This window comes from Cibotium barometz, chromosome 2 (genome assembly GCF_041138505.1).
Source record: "Cibotium barometz isolate CiBa-2024 chromosome 2, ASM4113850v1, whole genome shotgun sequence".
NCBI classification, from domain to species: domain Eukaryota; kingdom Viridiplantae; phylum Streptophyta; class Polypodiopsida; order Cyatheales; family Cibotiaceae; genus Cibotium; species Cibotium barometz.
The window spans coordinates 43100249-43121368 of record NC_141047.1 but is presented as its reverse complement, the minus strand read 5'-3'; the positions used below and the strand labels follow the sequence as shown (position 1 = coordinate 43121368).

The 21120-nt window shown below is 44.8% G+C and overlaps 2 pseudogenes across 1 annotated transcript in view; both read right to left on the bottom strand.

Annotated features, from left to right (window-relative positions):
• Positions 1-21120, bottom strand: part of LOC147641099 (mechanosensitive ion channel protein 1, mitochondrial-like) — a 96057-nt pseudogene that overhangs the window by 14484 nt on the left and 60453 nt on the right. The gene's annotated exons all lie outside the window — the stretch shown is intronic.
• Positions 1317-21120, bottom strand: part of LOC147641100 (uncharacterized) — a 41747-nt pseudogene continuing 21943 nt past the window's right edge.

Below are 21120 nucleotides of genomic sequence, written 5' to 3'. Positions count from 1 at the left end.
GTTCTCTTAGAAGGTATGACATAACAGCATTGTGATGGAGCTCATATAAGACCCTCTTCGTGGTGGAGGTCACACAAAAGCCTCTTTCAGATGGCAATGATATAGGATCATTAATGAGGATTTTGGAGGCATACACCTCTGAGTAAGTGAAATACTTTACGTAAGGATGATGGAAGTGCTTTGAATCAGACAAAAGATACACTACTCTTTTAGATCCTCATCACAAGTAGCCCCACAGATATGCACTTCTTTCTCTCGATTCTTTTACTGACACGACCACCACTTACCGAGATCAATGCATGCTATTGTAAAACACAACTCCTCATCTAAAACCCAAATCTGCAAGATGAAGAGTTTTGTCAAAAACACGTAACACACGGAGTGCCCCCAAGGCTGCATGCCCTCCAGCTAATCTAGCTGCTCCTGCCTCCTTCAAGGAGAAATGCGGTCCTTTGAAAGTGTTGGGGTAAAGGCGTTATGCCCACCCTTATAGTGTGTACAAGCCCATAAGTTATAGTACATAGTACACTTAGTACTTTTAATGTACTAAGTGCACTATGTGTACTAGTGCAATATACATGTGTGATAGGGGAGTCACACACTCATGCCTCATGAGTTGACTTATCCCCACAACTCTCTCTCTCTTGTTCTTCTCTGTGTATGTCTCCCATGAATACTCTAACCTAACCCTAATTGCTGTTTTCTCCCCATCAACTGGTATCAGAGCCTTCAGTTCCTTCGAGGAGAAAGAAGTAGGATTCTCTTCAGGTGTTGCTGAGGACAAGCAAGCTGCAGCTACTCACTAGCGCAGTTCAGAGGAGGCATCCCGGCAGTAGTGCAGCAGCAGGAGCCCGTCGACTTCAGGCGTGTAGGCTGGCTCTAGGCGAGCGAAGAAGCCAAGGACACAAAGAACGGACGCTCACAAGGCGTGGCGCTGGAATCGACGGGCAAAGCAACGGGCAGCAAAAAGAGTCAAGTGCCGTGCATCGCTTCCCTGTGGCGCCGTGTAACGCTGGCCACAAGGCGGATAGAGCCGTCGACTGCAAGTCGTCAGCTTGGCGCTAGGCGAAACAGGCGAATACACAAGGCCGCCGTGGTTCTTGTTTTGGCTGCACCCGTCGGGACTCTTGACTTTTCGCCACAACATACACACGCGTTTCGCTTGAGCGCCACCGCCAGCTTAAGCTGGCCACTCTTCGGGCAGTACAAGCCGGCTACCAGGCGCCGGCGTAAGGGGGGCTCGAGAGATGGACTAATCAGAGAGGGTCAAACAAAACCCTGACTATGGGCTGGTGAGGGAACCTGCAAACCCTACTTCAGGCACACAGCAGCCCTTCCACATGAGCCCAGCCATCCGTACATCGTACAACTGCAGCAGCAACTGCATCTGCATCAACATCAAGATTTCTGCAGAGCAGCACCAATTTTAGCACACCCTCCTCTCCTGCAACAGAACAGAAATCAACCTGCAAATCAGAGAAATTCAGAATTTCATAGGTACTTGCCTTTAATTTTTGCGAATTTCTTATCAATTAAATCAATTGAGCAGGTACAGGTGCCCAATTGCTCAATTTTTGAGCAAAATTGGCAAAATTGGGTGACATTGGTCACAATCAGGATAAATTTGCAGGAAATTGGTCAAATCAGGATCAATTTGCAGGAAATTGGATGTCGAAATTTGGGGCTTTTGATGTAATTGTGCAATTAAGCACTCATACATGCTGTATGATGTGAAAAATCGCACATTTGGGCAAAATTGCAGCAAATTGCAGTGCAAATCAAGGGGCTTTTGTGCCGATTTGGTTGATTTGCATGCAGGCGATCGCATTTGATGCTGTGGATAATGTGCTGATGCCTTACAAGCACTCAATGTGCCTGTAAATCAAGGGGCTTTCATGTATTGGATGTATATGTGGCCAGGGAAAAGCATCGTGAACACTCTGAATGCCTTCATGTGCGTCAATGTACCATGTATGATCAGAAATTGATCTTAAATCAAGGGGCTTTTCAAGTTTGTATGCTTGTTGAGCTTGGCAAAGCAGCAGGCAAGACATTTATGCCTTGAATCCTCAAAAATCAGCTTGCAGTCAAGGGGCTTTTGCCCAATTTCTGTTCGGGACTGTTGTATGCAGTATACAGGACTGTAAAAGTCTGATTTTCACTCATTTGGACAGCCAGGAGAGCATTTATTGCTACTGTACCCGCTGGTACAGATTTGGCACAGCTTTGTGCATGTTTTGGCATGGCTGTACACTGTTTTGAGTGACCAAAAGGTTCAATTTCAGCTGCTGTACTTGCCGGTACAGGTTTGGTACATTACAGGTGAGCACTTAGTACTGCTGTACAGTACTTTGGAAGGGCAATAGAGCACATTTAAGGTGCTGTCCAAAATCTGCAGCAACCAGATTTTGGTGTTTTCATCACATAAAGTGGGAGAAAAGTTGCATTCTTGCTTCCGCAGTGGGAGATAAAGCTTGGGAGAACATTTGTGAGCACTTTGTGTGCTTAGGGTGCAGTGTTTGCACATCTTTTGGTGCAGTGTTTGCACATTTGCAGGGAGTCAGGCATTTACAGGTTGCATATTGCTATGGCAACCACAGGTGAGAGCTCTTCATTGCTTCACATCAAGAAGCTTGAAGGCTCGCATAATTATGATATTTGGCAAACCCAGTGCTACAATGTGTTGCTCCAGAAAAAGCAGCACAAGCCTATCAAAGAAAGGGGTGTAATGCCCGCTTCTCTTACTGCTGAAGAATGGGAAGATATGGATGAGCTGGCAAGATCTACTATCATGTTGTCTGTGTCAGACTCATTACTTTTCAGCATTCGTGAAGAGAAGACAGCTTGGGGAATGTGGCAGAGATTGCAGGACTTGAATGCCCAATCACTTCTTACAGGTGGTCATGGTATGCACTCATGGATCATTGATTCAGGTGCCTCCTTTCATGTCACAGGTTGCAGAGACTTGTTTGTCAGGTATACTGCTGGCAATGAAGGAGTGGTTTATTTGGGTGATAACCATGCATGCAAGATTCTTGGCAGAGGTGATGTGAGGCTTGTGTTTTCAGATGGCTCACAGCTTATGCTCCATGATGTCAGGCATGTGCCTGAGATCAAGAAGAATCTGCTTTCTACTGGACAGCTTGATGATGCTGATTATGTTACCACATTTGGTAGTGGAAAGTGGAAGATTAGTAAGGGCTCACTGGTTGTTGCCAGAGGCTCTAAGGTGGACACTCTTTATTTCATGCATGCAGGTGTTTGTCACCATGCTAATGTAAATGCAACCGAGCTGCCGGAAATTTCTATGTGGCATAGCCGGTTGGGACACATGAGTGTCAAAGGAATGGAGCAATTGTCTCGTTTGGGTTACTTGCCTTCTCTAAAGTTTTCAAGTTTTCAGTTTTGTGAGCATTGTATATATGGTAGGCAACTACAGTGCCCCCACAAGAAAGCTCTTGGACAGAAAGATGCTCAGTTAGAGCTTGTGCATACAGATGTATGTGAGATGCCTCAGCTTTCTTTGGGAGGGGCAAATATTTTGTGTCTTTTATTGATGATGCCACACGCAAGGTGTGGGTTTATCCTCTTCGTTTGAAGAGTGATACATTCTCAGTGTTTCAGAAGTTTGTTGCTCTTGTTGAGAACCAAACTGGAAAAACACTGAAGGCTTTGCGTTCCGACAATGGTGGAGAGTACATGTCCAAACAGTTTCAGGACTTTTGTGATGCTAAAGGCATCAAGAGGGAGCTCTCTACTCCTTATGATCCTCCACAAAACGGGACAGCAGAGAGGATGAACAGGACCATACAGGAGAAGGTCCGTTCTATGTTGTCACATGCTGCATTACCTCATGGTTTTTGGGCTGAAGCTGTTATGACAGCCGTTCACCTTATAAATAGGTCACCTAACACGAGGCTTGGTGGGAAAGTGCCATAAGAAGTATGGACAGGGAAGCCTCCGTCATACAAGCACTTGAGAGTGTTTGGTTGCGTTGCGTACGTGCACATACGCAGGGAAATGCGCACCAAACTTGATCCTAAGTCTCACAAATGCATATTCCTAGGATATGGTGACAAAGGTGAAATGGGATATAGACTTTGGGATCCCATGAATAGAAAGATCATACGCAGCAATGATGTCATTTTTGATGAAACATGCATGTATAAGGAGCCTGCAAGGCAACAGGAGCCTGGCAGAGTCATCTTTGATGATGATGGACATCATGGACAACAACAAAGGGCTGTAAATCAGCCATTACAACAGGAAAACCAGCCCTTAAATGGTGCTGAAAATGGTCCAAATGGACAGCCAGATATGGCAGAAGATATCCCTATGGATATACCACAGTTGGAGGAGATACCGGGCATGATATTTCAGCCTTATGGCATGGAACAGGAGCCACCAATGGGTGATATGCAGGCTGGACAGCAACCTGCAAATGATGGTCATTGGGTACGGAGGTCCACAAGACCCTCCAGAGCCCCTGACAGGTTTGTTCCAGGGGTTGACTATTTGATGCTTACTGACTGTGGGGAGCCCTCATGTTATAAAGAGGCTTTACAGAGGGCAGACAAGGCTCTTTGGGAGCGTGCCATGAAGTCAGAGATGGATTCTCTGCATAAAAATGGAACTTGGAAGTTGGTGCCTTTGCCTGCAGGCAAGAAGGTTTTGCCATGCAAGTGGGTTTACAGGCTCAAAGTTGCACCAGATGCAAAGCCAAGATACAAAGCCAGGTTAGTGGCTAAGGGCTTCAAGCAGGAATATGGTGTGGACTTTGATGAGATCTTCTCTCCAGTGGTCAAAATGACCACACTTAGAGCTGTGTTGGCTTTAGTTGCGCATGATAATCTGGACTTGATTCAGATGGATGTGAAGACTGCTTTTCTTCACGGTGATCTCCATGAGGAGATATATATGCAGCAGCCAGAGGGTTATGCAGTGAGTGGAAAGGAGAAGCTTGTATGCAAGCTGAAAAAGAGTCTTTATGGACTCAAACAGGCACCAAGAGAATGGTATCATAAATTTGATACATTCATGAAATCTCAGAAATTCAGGAGAAGTGACATAGATCACTGCTTGTACACCAAGAAAGCATTGGATGGCAGTCTATTGATTCTCATTTTGTATGTTGATGATATGTTGATTGCCGGGAAATCTCGTAAAGAGATGGATGCTTTGAAGCAGAGGCTGCATCAAACCTTTGATATGAAGGATTTGGGTGATGCTAATCACATCTTGGGTATGCGGATACTTCGGGACAGAAATCAGCATGTGTTGTATTTGTCTCAGAAGGAATACATTGGCAAAGTCTTGCAGAGGTTCAATATGGACGGGGGGAAGAAAGCTAGTACTCCTTTGCCTCCATATGTGAAACTCAGTGCTATGGACAGCCCACAGTCAGATAGAGACAGGGCTGATATGGCCAAGATTCCGTATGCTTCAGCTTGTGGCAGTCTCATGTATGCCATGGTTGCTACTAGGCCGGACATTGCATTTGCAGTGGGAGTGGTTTCTAGATACATGGCCAACCCTGGCAAGAAGCATTGGGAAGCAGTGAAAGGTGTCATGAGATACCTGAAGGGCACACAGGATTTGTGCATTTGCTTTGGCAAACAGGATGCATTAGTGCATGGTTACACGGATTCTGATTATGCCGGTCATCCAGATAACCGGAAGTCTACTACCGGTTATGTGTTTACATTCACAGGAGGTGCTGTGTCATGGATATCCAGGATGCAGAAGTGCACTGCCTTATCTACTACAGAGGCCGAGTATATTGCAGCCACAGAGGCTTGCAAGGAGGCATTATGGCTATCTCGGTTAGTGGTTGATTTGGGCTATACAGGGGATATTCCATTGTTGCATTGTGACAGTCAGAGTGCCATCCAGTTGGCAAAGAACCCTGTCTTTCATGCAAAGACGAAGCATGTGGATGTGAAGTATCACTTCATCAGAGAGGTGATAGAGAACAAGCAAATTCAGCTTGTTAAGATTCACACGGATGACAACCCAGCTGATCTGTTGACGAAGAGTTTGCCTCCGGAGCGGTTTGCTCATTGCAGACACTTGATGGGCATTGGATGAGGCCAGTTTTCAGCCTTGATATGGCCTTGTATATTATTATGTACATGCTGATTTTTTCTTTTCCTTTACTTAAGGGCACTTTGCCTTTAAGTGGGAGGTTGTTGGAGTAAAGGCGTTATGCCCACCCTTATAGTGTGTACAAGCCCATAAGTTATAGTACATAGTACACTTAGTACTTTTAATGTACTAAGTGCACTATGTGTACTAGTGCAATATACATGTGTGATAGGGGAGTCACACACTCATGCCTCATGAGTTGACTTATCCCCACAACTCTCTCTCTCTTGTTCTTCTCTGTGTATGTCTCCCATGAATACTCTAACCTAACCCTAATTGCTGTTTTCTCCCCATCAGAAAGTAACCCCCAAGTAGACATATGACCTGATGTAATCTACCGGCTCCCCTCGGAAAGTGAATTGAGGCTCTGATCTCGTCACCCATGCATGTGTGATGTTAAACACCATAACCTTGGTTTTCCCAAGGTTCACTGTCAGATCTCTATCCGCACAGAAAGCCTGTAATGCATCAAGGTGTCTCTGTAATCCCTCCGGATAGTCTGAGATTAGAACAATATCATCAACATATAACAAGATGGGTATCAACACCCCTGCCAGGCATGCCCCTAGGCCTTCCAATATGTCTACATAATCAGAGACCGCATCAATGTACAGTACAAAGAGGGTGGGCAATAGCGGCCATCCCTACTTCACCCCTATCGTGCTGGTCACACTATCAGATAGTCCGCCTGGAGCTCGGACTCTGCCTGTCATAGACTCATACAAAGCATATATCCCCCACGGCATATCCTTGGGTACCTCAATGTCATGCAATCTGTGCATAAGCCTGGCACGTGGTACGGTATCAAAGGCTTTGCAGAAGTCCACAAAGCAGCAATATATCCTTCTCTTATGTGCCCTGCCCTCTTCAATAAGTGCCCAAAGTGTCAGTATGTGATCCAAGGTAGTAAATCCTCTCCTGAAGCCAGCCTGCCCATGTGTTAGATGACCATGCCTCTCTGCCCATCGGCTCAGCTCGGACTCCAATATAGAGCGATGTAGTTTGGCCAAGTAATGACCAATCATGATCGTCTTGTAGTTGCCTAGTACCATGGGGTCCCCACTCTTAAAGAGTGGTACAATGATATGCTCTGTCCAGCTTGTCGGGAAACCCTCACAAATGGCACGATCAAACACATGTACGATGAGCGGAGCCAAAGTGTCTCGTGCATATGAGAAGTGCTCTCCAACTAGCCCATCATGATCTTGTGCCTTTCCATTCTGTAACCTGTCCATCGCATCTAGCACCATCTGCATAGTAAAAAAGGTGCTGCTAGCCGGTCTAGCTCCCAGTGGAGCGGGGGTGGGGGGCTGTCCTGGTGCATCATATAGCTCTCTAGCATAAGTATGCCATGCCTCACGTGCAGTAATCGGAGTACGATAAGCCATTGTATATGACCAACCCATGTGCACTCCCGAGTGTGAGAAAATGCCTGCCATAATCTGTAATCTCCCCCTCATCCTGTGCTGATCTCTGCAACCCTACATCCTCTACCATGATCTCCCGGTACATAGCCTCTTGAGTATCATACAGCTCTCTCTACTCTGTGCCTATACGTGCATTAAAGTCTCCCAATAGTAATATGTCTCCCATGTTGGCAAACCTCATGATATCATCATATAGTGGTATATAGGGCGACTCTCCTGGTGGTGGAAACCTGGAGTGGGCTGGGGGAAAGTAGCATACCGCTACATATAGCTCGCGGAGCCCCCCTCTGCATATTCGGACCCACATGTACCTCGCATCTGCATCTCTATGTACCACATGTATTTTGTCACAAAGCTCCTCCCTGTAAAGTATTGCCACTTCTCCAGATCCTTTGGTACCTCCCATTGTGCGTGGCTGAGGGCGGAAAACTGATTCCCATCTATAACCCCATACGTCAAGAAGCCTCTTGTTTGTGCATTGATGGGTCTCCGTATACATAGCAATATCACTGTGTCTGAAAGTATCCTCAGAGTATTCTGCATTTGTTCTAAGGGCTTCGTTGCAATTCCACACCGTATATCGCAAGGTCTCGTAGGCCACGCACCGTCAAGCGGGCCTCCTCTCCGTAATGATGACTCGGCCATCTCTGTATACCGCCCATTTTTCCTCTTTCCTTGCCTCAAGCACACGTGGCATGTGATCCTTCCGGTGTGCTATCTGTGCCGGTGTAAGGTCCTCATCTAAATAAATCTTTTCCCCCTGAAGGGCCATCCTTTTGGAGAGGAAGGCCTTCTTCTTCTCCAAGTCACCAAACTTGATGATCAATATCTTCGCCCTGGTTTCATCTCTGCCTACTCGCCATGCTCTGGTAATGGGTACATCAGTGGCTCCAATTTTTGTTGCAAGAGCTTTTGCATCCTCTTGGGGATTTCCCTTATCTTCCCACCCAACTACATGTACATGTAAGGCACATGCCCGTCTCTTGGCTTCCTCTTCCAATGCAGCATTCATCACCTCTACTTTATTGACTGGTGTATGCTTCTGTTTTTTTACTACTTCAATCAATGGGTTGACTTCCTCAATTTGTTTCTTTGTGGCACTGGCAATTTCAGCCCATGAATGCATTTCCTTCTCACCTGCAGCCACTTTTGCCTTACATGATTCCAAAGTGTTTTGCATTTCTATGATGTCTTTTTCGCGGTCAGCCATACATGTCTTCAAAGTGCCTTCGTACGATGCAACTGTTGTGCCAATCTCTCGGAGCATGTCATCCTTCCATTTTTGCATCTCTTTTTTCATTTCCGTGGCCATCAAGGCTTGGGCTAATTCCATCTCAACCCGTACTTGGGCTAATTCCATCTCAACCCGTACTTGGGCTTGCATTTCTCCCTTCAATTGGACATATATCTCTTCCTACAGCGTTTCGTATTGTAAGGTTCCCCCCCTTCCACAATGGGGAAAACGCTTAAGATAGTCCACTAAGTCTAAACTTGGAGAAAATTTCCTACTCATCGACACCTTGACCATGCAGAGATTCAAGGATACGATTCATAGGTAAGACCTAGTTCTATCCCGCAGGGGGAGCGTGGTCTCCTAAAAATCAAATCACCCATAGGGTAATCGATCATAATTTGGGTAACTACTAGTCTTGATTCCTAGAGACAACGCTTTTTTTCCTCATCCATGCAAGGCACAGCCGTTGGCCTAGTCTTCTAGAATAGAATTACTCGAGAACCTATTTATCTAACGTAGGGCTTTTACTAAATATGTTGGAAAGCTACCCGACTAATCGGGTCCACCCATCCGTAGGATGGTGCCGTTGGGGCATTCCATCCTCCCACTTTCCACCCTACTCACGCGTCAATTTGTTTTCTAATTAATCCTACCACACTGTTTGACATAAACAAACATGTTCCTTAATTAAGGCCCTTTCACAAGGTTTATTAAAACAGCCTTTGCCTTTTTTCACAATACAATAATGCCAAAGATAAGATTTATAAAAACAAAGTTTAAACATGAATCAATTTCATACAAGCCAAACTGGCTCTCTTATTCTTTTCCTTTATACCGCCGATGATCTAGAATTCGGCCTTCCAGCCTCCACATGCTGGGCAAAACCCTACGGGACCATACACCTCATCGTCGGCCGCTGGCGAGGACTCAAGCCGGCCTGTCGCCCTCTCAGGCTCCATCGCTCGATCCTCCCGCCCCTCAGAGGGATGTCTGCGCACTAGGGTGGGCTAATTCACCGCACTAGCCTGGGCCTTAGAACTAGGTAGCATCATCACAATCACTTGCCTCAATCGGCAAACCTCATTCTCCCAATGGTATGAGGGATACCATGGGCCAACTCCGGGCCTTACTAACGTCTCCGCCGTCTGGCTACACAAGCACAAGAACGGGGCAGCGTCAAGGCAGGGAGAAGTTGTACCTGTACCTTAATTTAACCAAGATAACAATCCATTTACTCACTAAACCATAAGACTAGAATCCATGTTACCTTCTTAAGAAAACAATCATTTTCTCACACAGATTTTAGTATTTCAACTTGAGATTGCGATAAGACATTCTTTATTAAGACATATGCTGTTGTTTAAAAGAATACCAACTTTAAATGGTAAATCAATCAAATAGATCACTGTAACAATCAATAGAGAAGCCGGGGCCATACCTCAACCCCTAAGAATGATATATAATTGAAAAACAAAATATGTATATACCTTATAGAAATTTGTCGTTTATCATTGCCTTTGCTCGTTATTAACAAGAGCTTTAGAATATAGAGTCTTCTAATACCTTCTCTTATGATTGAAATCATCCAATCATCTCCAAGCTTTATCTCCTCTTACTCATACTGTGACTCTTCTCTCTTTCTAAGATCTATGGCAAAATAACCTTCTCTTACAGGGCTACGGCATACTATTCTTTCTCTAAAAGAAAAGCTATGGAGTTTTGGTCTCTTCCTCCGAAAGACTATAGCAATCTAAGCTTCTTTTCTGAGATATTAGATAAGAATAAAGGGATAAATGCATCTCAAACTCTAGGATTACCTTGAGGCTACTTGCTATCTTCTCACAGTTTTCTCTATGTAAAGACCCTGACAGAAACAGCGAATTGTTTCGGCCATAACTCTCTAATAAAAACTCAGAATATAGTCATGTAGCCAGTCAAAAGAACGGGAAGGCATCTGGTCTACAAGCCAACGCGGGCAGAATAGGCAAAAACGTGTGTATATAGCCACAAACGCACCATCTTTAGAAACGCGTTGTTTTTCCACATTTTTAGTATGCATGGACTCTAAATGTGCAAAAGTACTCTAAATATGATCTCTTATCACCTAAACTCGAAATTCTATTTTTGGGGATACTTATCTCTTAATAGAACTATTCTTATGTTCTTATTTCTTTTAGGATTTTTTGGAGTTAATATTTTTATTCTAACACTTTCCTAATGTTTCTAGCCTTATTGTCTCACTCTTCTCTAAGTACACTCTCTTTCCTTATTGAAATCTATATTAAAAGAGACACATACATACATGGCTTGGGAGGGACCTTACAATCTCCCCCACTTAAAAGATTCGAGATGTCCTCATCTCGCGAGCTGGGGTAGTATCTAAGTAAATCCTCTTGTCTCTTTCAAAGTGGTGTCCCCACACTAGGTAAAAATCCTCTTTTATCTAAATATTATTCTTAAAGATTTATTTATTTCATATGCTTGGCTCGTTTTGTTGTGCCTCCAAAAGGTCTTTATTATTCTAAAGTTAATTGGCCTCATTATCCTAAATTCATGCATCCATATACCTCTCATATGCACATTACTTCACATGAATCTTGCACCAATCCTCTTCTATTTACTCATAGAAATACCTGTTGAATTCGGTTATCTTTAACCCAGCTATCCCTATTTCTTGACCTAATTTTTGTTCTAGCTCATGATTCCTTGTAGCCAGGGGTGGGCTTGACGTTCCTCTTGAATTAGGAGACCTCTTCTTGATTAACATGGAAGGACTCATATCCTTCTCGACACTTTCTATATAAAAAAACTTTATCACAGTCTCTGGCTATAATTATGGCTTCTAAAATAGAGGATAGTTTTACATTCTTATGATGAGGTTATTCAAAGGTAGATTAAGCTTCCAAATGAATCGATGGAGAAGAGTTACCTCATCCATCTCTGGAGTAAATCGGAGAAGTGTAACAAAAGTTTGGTGGTATTCTTTTAGGGTCTTTCCTTCTTGGGTTAGCTCCAAAAATTCGTTCATTAAATCCTAGAGGACAAAACCTTTCACGAAGGTGTACTTTCATGGTATCTCATAACTGATTCTAGCTCCAGTGTGGTTAGATTGACAATAATGCTTCTAACTTTCTAGCTCCAATGGTTAGATTGACAACAATGCTTCCAACTAATTTAGCATTTCTTACGATTTTTAGACGCGAGCAAGGGTGAGCTTGCTTCTTTCATTGTATCCATTAAAAGTTCAAAACTATCAAATACTTATCATAACACCACATTTGAAGGCAGTCAGGATTAATACATCTGAGATCTTCATTTTTTTTAGAATTACACATCTGGTATCTTGGGATTAACACATCTAAGAGCATGATCCTCTGGGAATTACACATCCAAGACCCATGTTTGTCTGAGATGGATTAAAGATCTTGGATGATCGTCCTAGTGTATAGTATCGAATGGATGGCATTCACACGTCAACTATTCAAATCTTAATGGAGTTACAATCTTAATAATTTATAATATGCAAGTTAATGAGATATATCCTGAAAATTTCTCTAAACAAGTTTCGGTCTATCCTTCTAGTCATTCAGTCTCTCACTAGTTTCTTAATTTGATCACCCTATGTTTTCTTCACAAAAGGTTTTCTCCCCAATCTCATTTCTCAAATTTATTGTACAAATATCTTGCGTGTGCACCCCCAAGATACAAGAACAATTTCATAGGATGATTGTCTCAACATGTGAGGATATTCAAACAACTTCTATGGCCAGTAGAGATGATTGATTCATCCTCATATGATAAACAATCACTTGTTTTAATCCCTTGACAGTTAACCTTTGAAAAACAAATCCTAGGAACTAAGATCGGCTCTGATACCACTTGTAAGGTTCCCCCCCTTCCACAATGGGGGAAACGCTTAAGATAGTCCACTAAGTCTAAACTTGGAGAAAATTTCCTACTCATCGACACCTTGACCATGCAGAGATTCAAGGATACGATTCATAGGTAAGCCCTAGTTCTATCCCGCAGGGGGAGCGTGGTCTCCTAAAAATCAAATCACCCATAGGGTAATCGATCATAATTTGGGTAACTACTAGTCTTGATTCCTAGAGACAACGCTTTTTTTCCTCATCCATGCAAGGCACAGCCGTTGGCCTAGTCTTCTAAAATAGAATTGCTCGAGAACCTATTTATCTAACGTAGGGCTTTTACTAAATATGTTGGAAAGCTACCCGACTAATCAGGTCCACCCGTCCGTAGGATGGTGCCGTTGGGGCATTCCATCCTCCCACTTTCCACCCTACTCACGCGTCAATTTGTTTTCTAATTAATCCTACCACACTGTTTGACATAAACAAACATGTTCCTTAATTAAGGCCCTTTCACAAGGTTTATTAAAACAGCCTTTGCCTTTTTTCACAATACAATAATGCCAAAGATAAGATTTATAAAAACAAAGTTTAAACATGAATCAATTTCATACAAGCCAAACTGGCTCTCTTATTCTTTTCCTTTATATCGCCGATGATCTAGAATTCGGCCTTCCAGCCTCCACATGCTGGGCAAAACCCTACGGGACCATACACCTCATCATCGGCCGCTGGCGAGGACTCAAGCCGGCCTGTCGCCCTCTCAGGCTCCATCGCTCGATCCTCCCGCCCCTCAGAGGGATGTCTGCGCACTAGGGTGGGCTAATTCACCGCACTAGCCTGGGCCCTTAGAACTAGGCAGCATCATCACAATCACTTGCCTCAATCGGCAAACCTCATTCTCCCAATGGTATGAGGGATACCATGGGCCAACTCCGGGCCTTACTAACGTCTCCGCCGTCTGGCTACACAAGCACAAGAACGGGGCAGCGTCAAGGCAGGGAGAAGTTGTACGTGTACCTTAATTTAACCAAGATAACAATCCATTTACTCACTAAACCATAAGACTAGAATCCATGTTACCTTCTTAAGAAAACAATCATTTTCTCACACAGATTTTAGTATTTCAACTTGAGATTGCGATAAGACATTCTTTATTAAGACATATGCTGTTGTTTAAAAGAATACCAACTTTAAATGGTAAATCAATCAAATAGATCACTGTAACAATCAATAGAGAAGCCGGGGCCATACCTCAACCCCTAAGAATGATATATAATTGAAAAACAAAATATGTATATACCTTATAGAAATTTGTCGTTTATCATTGCCTTTGCTCGTTATTAACAAGAGCTTTAGAATATAGAGTCTTCTAATACCTTCTCTTATGATTGAAATCATCCAATCATCTCCAAGCTTTATCTCCTCTTACTCATACTGTGACTCTTCTCTCTTTCTAAGATCTATGGCAAAATAACCTTCTCTTACAGGGCTACGGCATACTATTCTTTCTCTAAAAGAAAAGCTATGGAGTTTTGGTCTCTTCCTCCAAAAGACTATAGCAATCTAATCTTCTTTTCTGAGATATTAGATAAGAATAAAGGGATAAATGCATCTCAAACTCTAGGATTACCTTGAGGCTACTTGCTATCTTCTCACAGTTTTCTCTATGTAAAGACCCTGACAGAAACAGCGAATTGTTTCGGCCATAACTCTCTAATAAAAACTCAGAATATAGTCATGTAACCAGTCAAAAGAACGGGAAGGCATCTGGTCTACAAGCCAACGCGGGCAGAATAGGCAAAAACGTGTGTATATAGCCACAAACGCACCATCTTTAGAAACGCGTTGTTTTTCCACATTTTTAGTATGCATGGACTCTAAATGTGTAAAAGTACTCTAAATATGATCTCTTATCACCTAAACTCGAAATTCTATTTTTGGGGATACTTATCTCTTAATAGAACTATTCTTATGTTCTTATTTCTTTTAGGATTTTTTGGAGTTAATATTTTTATTCTAACACTTTCCTAATGTTTCTAGCCTTATTGTCTCACTCTTCTCTAAGTACACTCTCTTTCCTTATTGAAATCTATATTAAAAGAGACACATACATACATGGCTTGGGAGGGACCTTACACGTATATCACTTTCCTTTGGGCATGCATCTGCTCGGTCAATTCCTTTTCAAGCTCCTCTCGCATGGTGTTCATCTCTGTCCTTATGTGAAGCTGTATCTCCTCATAAAGGGTCTCATCTTGTCGGGCCATCTTCGTAATCCTTCGTGAGCCAGGGGACATGATTCCTTCCCTCAGTCTTCTGCGGTAGGCATTTGGTGCCTTCGTGGGGGTGTGAAAGGTTGTCTCACCATCATGTTCCCCCTCCAGGGGTTGAGACATGTTTTCCCCTACTAGTTGCTGCCTTGGGGGCCTGAGCAAGGGTGGGTGGGAAAAGGGCGCAGACCTGAGAACTAGCTGGGCACAGAGTAGAGCAAAGAGGCGTGTAGGTGGGTGGGTGCGCATAGAGCAGGAGCACAGGTCAAGCCCGCTAGCCTTCTCACACCAAAAAGTCTTACCACGTGCAGTCCAGACCTGTCGCCAAAGAGAGAGAGAAGATTGTTTCTGTCCTGTGTGCCCAGTCGACCAGCTTTTTTAAAAAAAAATCACCCACGTATGCTGCAGCCCACCAACTGTGTGCCCAAGGAGAGGATCAACCAATCGCCTATGTGGCTTTGGGTCTCCTGCCGAACCCTTCACAAGAGCGTGAGAGAGAATTCAGTGTGCAGTTCTGTGCGCCCAGCGAAACTCCCCGCCCAGAGAGAGAGAGAGAAATGAATGAAATGTTATATTAATGTCTTCAAAAGGCCAAAGTGACCTATGAGACCAAAGTTACTTGACCTATGAGACCTATGAGAGAGAGACAGAGAGAGAAATGAAATGATATATTAACGTCCTCAAAAGGCCAAACTGACCTATGAGACCAAAAAGGTTACAACAATTGGTGGATCTGATACAATGTCTAGGTAAGAAAAGCTAAAACAACTAAACAACTAACTGAAACTGAAACAACTATGAGGAAAAGTAAGGTACTAGGAGGTCCTAATGGATAACATCTCGGAAGGAAAACTCCAGCAACAAAGGTAAGCATCATATACATCACTATCCAAAGATGTCTCTCATCGGTCAATGGCGGATATCCTCAATGTCCTCCATGGTGAGTACTCTAACTGGACGTCTCCCATGCCGTGCTAGTATGGTCCTGATCCTCTGTTGTTGTCTCCGTCGGTGTCAGGATGGGCCTCTCATCTTGGGGCGCTTGGACTGCCCCAGCTCTATAGCCCGATCAATCAGTGTACCTCTGGTGCGGCTATACTCTGGGGCTAGCTGCAATGCCTGCTAGCCTCACTGCTCAATCTCTGGTCGAAAGAAGTCTGTAATCTACCTTTGTAGGTGTCTCTCCCTCTCAAGAGACCCTCTCTATGTCTACAAAGCTCCAGCAAGTATAATCTCAGGCATCTCTGATCCTGGTATCTATAACTTTGGAAAGTGGTCCGAAACCCTCTTTGAACAGGCAGCGAAAACGGCCTCGTATCTCATAATATACTGGATAGTGACATATGTAATGTAACTTTGTCTCTGGCTCCATCTGGCACAATTGACAAATCTTGGCCTCAGCTGGTACTCCTCTGAATCTGCCAGTCTCAATCTCTAGCTGGTGTGAGGATGTGCGCATCTGACCAATAGCACACCGTACCCCATGAGAAAGATGAGTATCCATGTAGCTGGGTCTAATCACAAACCCATCCTCCGTGAGCTGGAGAAGATGACCTCTATAGAAAGCCATCTTTGTACCAAGCTCGTGTGTCGGCTGTATCCATGTCCTCCTAGTGTCCAGTTGAGTCAAGTCCTGCCTGATAAGTCTGGTAATCTCTGCCCGTGAGAGAGAGGGAGGGTGCATCCAGGGAGTACTGAAATGGAGGTAGCCTGTCCATACTAAAGTCATGCAGTTGGAACCGAGCTGTCATCTCTGCATACCAACATGATCCGTCTCCCTGTGATGCCAACTGTCGTGAAGACTCTAGGGCTAAGCGAGCATATCTGTCTCTAGGGAGAGCCCAAGTGTTATGTATAAAGGAGACTGATCAAGTGAGTGCCTCTACTACCAATGGGGGGGCAGCCATCTCTGCATGGATGATATCATGTGGTACGGAGGCCTTGGCCCTAATCATCTGGGAAATCATAGAAACCAAGGGCCTCTCCATACATCTCCATCCATCAGTGCTACCAGCTCGGCTATGGTGATCCACTGAGGGTCCCCATATCTCCACTCCATACAGCATGGCTGAAGTGACCAAAGTGTCAAAGAGCCAGAGCTTTGTTCAAGGTTCCTGAAACTGAACGTGCGAACACATCCTCTCTAGTCTCCCCAATGTTGCATAAGCTCTGGTCAATCTGGTCTCCGCTGCTCTCCTCAAGGAAAATAGTGGGCCACTAAAAACCACACCAAGGTAAGTATATGCATCTGTATACTCCACTGTCTCCTGACCATATGTAAAGGTGGGTATTGACCTCCTAACCCACTGTGCTCTGGTGTTAAACACTATCACCTTGGTTTTACTAAGGTTAACAAACAATCCACTGTCCTGTGCAAACGTGTGCAATGCATCCAAATGACGCTGCATCCCCTCTGGAGAATCTGAGATCAGCACAATATCATCAGCACACAATAACAACGGAATCCATGTCCCTGCTAGCTGTGCTCCTCTGTCACCCTCCTGCTCTACATAGTCCGAAACCTCATCCACATACAACCCAAATAAGGTGGGAGAAAGGGGGCAGCCCTGTTTCACCCCAATAGTGGAGTGAACCATCTCAGATATACCTTGAGTAGTACGTACCTGCCCCACAACTGTCCTGTATAAAGCCATGATTCCCCAAATCAGCTCTGTGGGCACTCCCATCTCTTGTAGTCTGCGCATCAGTCTGGCTCTCGGTACTGTGTCAAAAGCTTTGCGGAAATCCACAAAGCAACAATAAATCCTCCTGCCATATAATCTGCCCTCCTCAATAATAGCTCTGAGTGTCAAGATATGGTCAAGAGTGGAGAAACCTCTCCTGAACCCTGCCTACCTTGATGCACGTATGCCCTCTCTCTCTGCCCATCTTTTCAACTCCTGCTCAAGAATAGATGCATATAATCTAGCCAATGTGTGACCAATCATGATGGTACGATAATTCCCAGGAAGCATGGGATCCCCTGACTTGAAGATAGGCACAATCGTGGACATATTCCAAGTCTCAGGAAAACCCTCACACATGGCTCGGTTAAACATCATAGCAATAAGCTCTGCAAGCATATCTCTGGCATGAATAAAGTGCTCTGCTACCAAACCATCATGATCATATGCTCTCCCAGTCCTCATCCTGTCAATAGCTTTCCTTACCATCTCAGCAGTAAAGAAAGCACATGTCTCTGGGCATGGCTCCGATGGGTCTGGCAGGGGCGGCTGTCCTGGTGCTGTGTACAGGCATGCTCCATACTCACCCCAAATCTCTGTGGAGGTAATGGCTGGTGATGGTGAATGCTCATGGAATAGTCTCCATGCCTCGCCTGAGTCCTGACTCATAAATAACTGATACAAATCCCTCTCTAACTGAGCAAGATAAGCCCTCTTCTTCCGTCGCACTAGGCGCCGGAAGGTAATCCGTGACTGTCTGTGAGTGGTAACACCCATGAGCACCTCTCTCTGTAATCTGATCCTCATCTCTCTGCACTCCTCATCATACCAACTGTTCTGGGGCATGTTCCCAGAACGTCTTCGTGTAGGCTGACTATGGGGATATGCCTCTAATGTTGCAGCATGAAGCGTCTCTATCAATATCTGAGTAAGCTCATCTAATGGCCGTCCCGGCTCCTCGGCACATAAGCGTCTGTATATCTCGTCCGTGTACACGATGTCAGTCTCCCTCGTAAAAGTATAATGAGTGTGTGTGGAGACCTGTCCCAATGGAGCGGTGCTGAACTGAAATGTGAGAGTGAAGGACAAGATAGCTTGATCCACTGCTACTCCAACTGGCCTAGTGCCTACCATAAAATCCTGAAAAGAGGGAATGAGAATGGGCTGAGCCATAACATAGTCCACTGTACTAGCACCATGCCGATGTGGAAAGCGAGTGAAACCGCCCACTGTCGGAAATCTCTGTAGGCCATTCAGGATGGCCAATCCATGTGCAGTCCCCATGTCTATCAAATACCGCCCATACACTCTATGTTCCTCATCCTGTGAGAGTCTAGATAGGCCCATATCCCTAACATCAAGCTCCCTCAACATCTCCTCTGAGGTATCATAAAATACTGTCTGGTTATGGGCGGTCCTGGCATTGAAGTCCCCCAAGAGAATGATGTCACCATCCCTGGAGAACTCCCAAATGTCATCATCCAAAATAGAAAAGGGAGACTGCCCGCTAGGTGATGCATACACTGATGTACTAGGAGCAAATGTAGAGATATCTGCCCGTCTTTGCCCTCAGTCTAACCCACATGTACCTAGCCTGCTCATCTCTGCGGAATATATGTATCAGTGGCTGCAGCTCCTCTCTAAACAATACTGCCACTCCTCTTGAGCCCCGTCCTCTATGCTCTGAACAAGTCTCCTGTTTACAAGCTGTCTCCCATTGGTATCCACTAACATGGGGCATGGACTGTCCAGGAGCCTGATGCGTCTCACAGTAGAAGATGATGTCCCTCCCAATGAAACTATCCTCAAAAGCCCCTACATCAAGGTGTAGAGATCCATTACAATTCCAAGTAGCGACTTTGAGTGTAGTCCCATAGGTCTCGCGCCGTCATGAAGAGCGCCTCTCCATAATCACCACTCTACCATCTCTATAGAAGGCCACTTTCCCTTTCTCTCGGGCTGCCCTTATCTCGGGCATAACTTCTTTCATGTGGGCAAGTTGCAAGAGTGTGAGGTCATCTCCAAGAAATATGCCTGTCTTCTTGAGTGTAGGACGTCTCTTCAAGAAGTCCTTCGCTTCCATGGAGGGGAAACGAATGATAAGTGCTCTCTCCTTGGAAGATTCGCCACTACCTGCTCTCTTCTTTCCCACTCTCCATGCCTTTGTGTGCGTGGCTTCAATGCCCATCATAGAGAAGAGCTCCTTGGTTTCCCCTTCCGCATCATCGCGGTCTTGTAGACCGGACACTCGTACATGTAAGGCCCGGGTCTTCCTCCTTTGCTCCTCTTCAAGAGTCATGTTGATGATGGTGGGAGTGGGGATGGGTGGCGATTCTTTACCTTTCCCTTTCTTGGCGACCTTGATCCATTTCTCCGCCTCGTCCATCTTCTTTTGTGTCTCTGTGATCACCTCCACCCATGCAGATGTCTTCTCTTTATGTTGCTCCTCCTCCTCTTGAATGATCCTCATTTTATTCCTTGATGGTATTCAGCTCTTCAATAAAGGAGGGCTGAAATTTTCCATCCTCAAGCTTGCCTTGTGAAGTGGCCTCCAACTCCTTTTTGAGGGCTGAGATTTCAGCCGCTTGACTTTTAGCATGCAATTTGGCCTCCACTAGTTCCTCCTTTAAGGCTGAAATCTCAGCCTCTTGCTTGCATATTCGCTCTTCGAGCTCTTGGATTTTGTCAAATCCCTTCTTGAGTTTGGAGAGGCGGTTTATGATTGCGGTAACGGAAGAGTCGACCATCTTCTTGTTTTCTTTGATAATTGTGCTGAGCTTGTCCTCCACCTTCACGAGCTCCTCTTTAACTCCGGTCTTGGCCATGACTTTTTGCAGTACTTCCCACAGCCAATGGACTAGAAATTAATCCATGACACCTGCGCACAGCGTGAAACAGCAGCAGCAGGAGGGGGTGGGGGAGTCAAGCCATGTAGAGAAAAGAGAAGAGATTCAGCAGAGAGAAAGTTATGTTGCTACCTTGGGGGCCTGAGGAAGACTGGGTGGGAATAGGGAGGCAGAGGGACGGGCCAGCCCAGGCGAGGCGGGCGAACAACGAAGAGAGAAATGAACTGATATATTAACGTCTTTAAGAAAGTGGTCCGAAACCCTCTCTAAACAGGCAGTAAAAACGGCCTCGTATCTCATAATATACTGGACAGTGACATATGTAATGTAACTTTGTCTCTGGCTCCATCTAGCACAGCTGACAAATCCTGGCCTCAGTTGGTACTCCTCTGAATATGCCAGTCTCAATCTCTAGCTGGTGTGAGGATGTGCGCATCTGACCAATAGCACACCGTACCCCATGAGAAGGATGAGTATCCATGTAGCTGGGTCTAATCACAAACGCATCCTCCGTGAGCTGGAGAAGATGATCTCTATAGAAAGCCATCTTTGTACCAAGCTCGTGTGTCGGCTGTATCCATGTCCTCCTAGTGTCCACCTGAGTCAAGTCCTGCCTAATAAGTCTGGTAATCTCTGGCCGTGT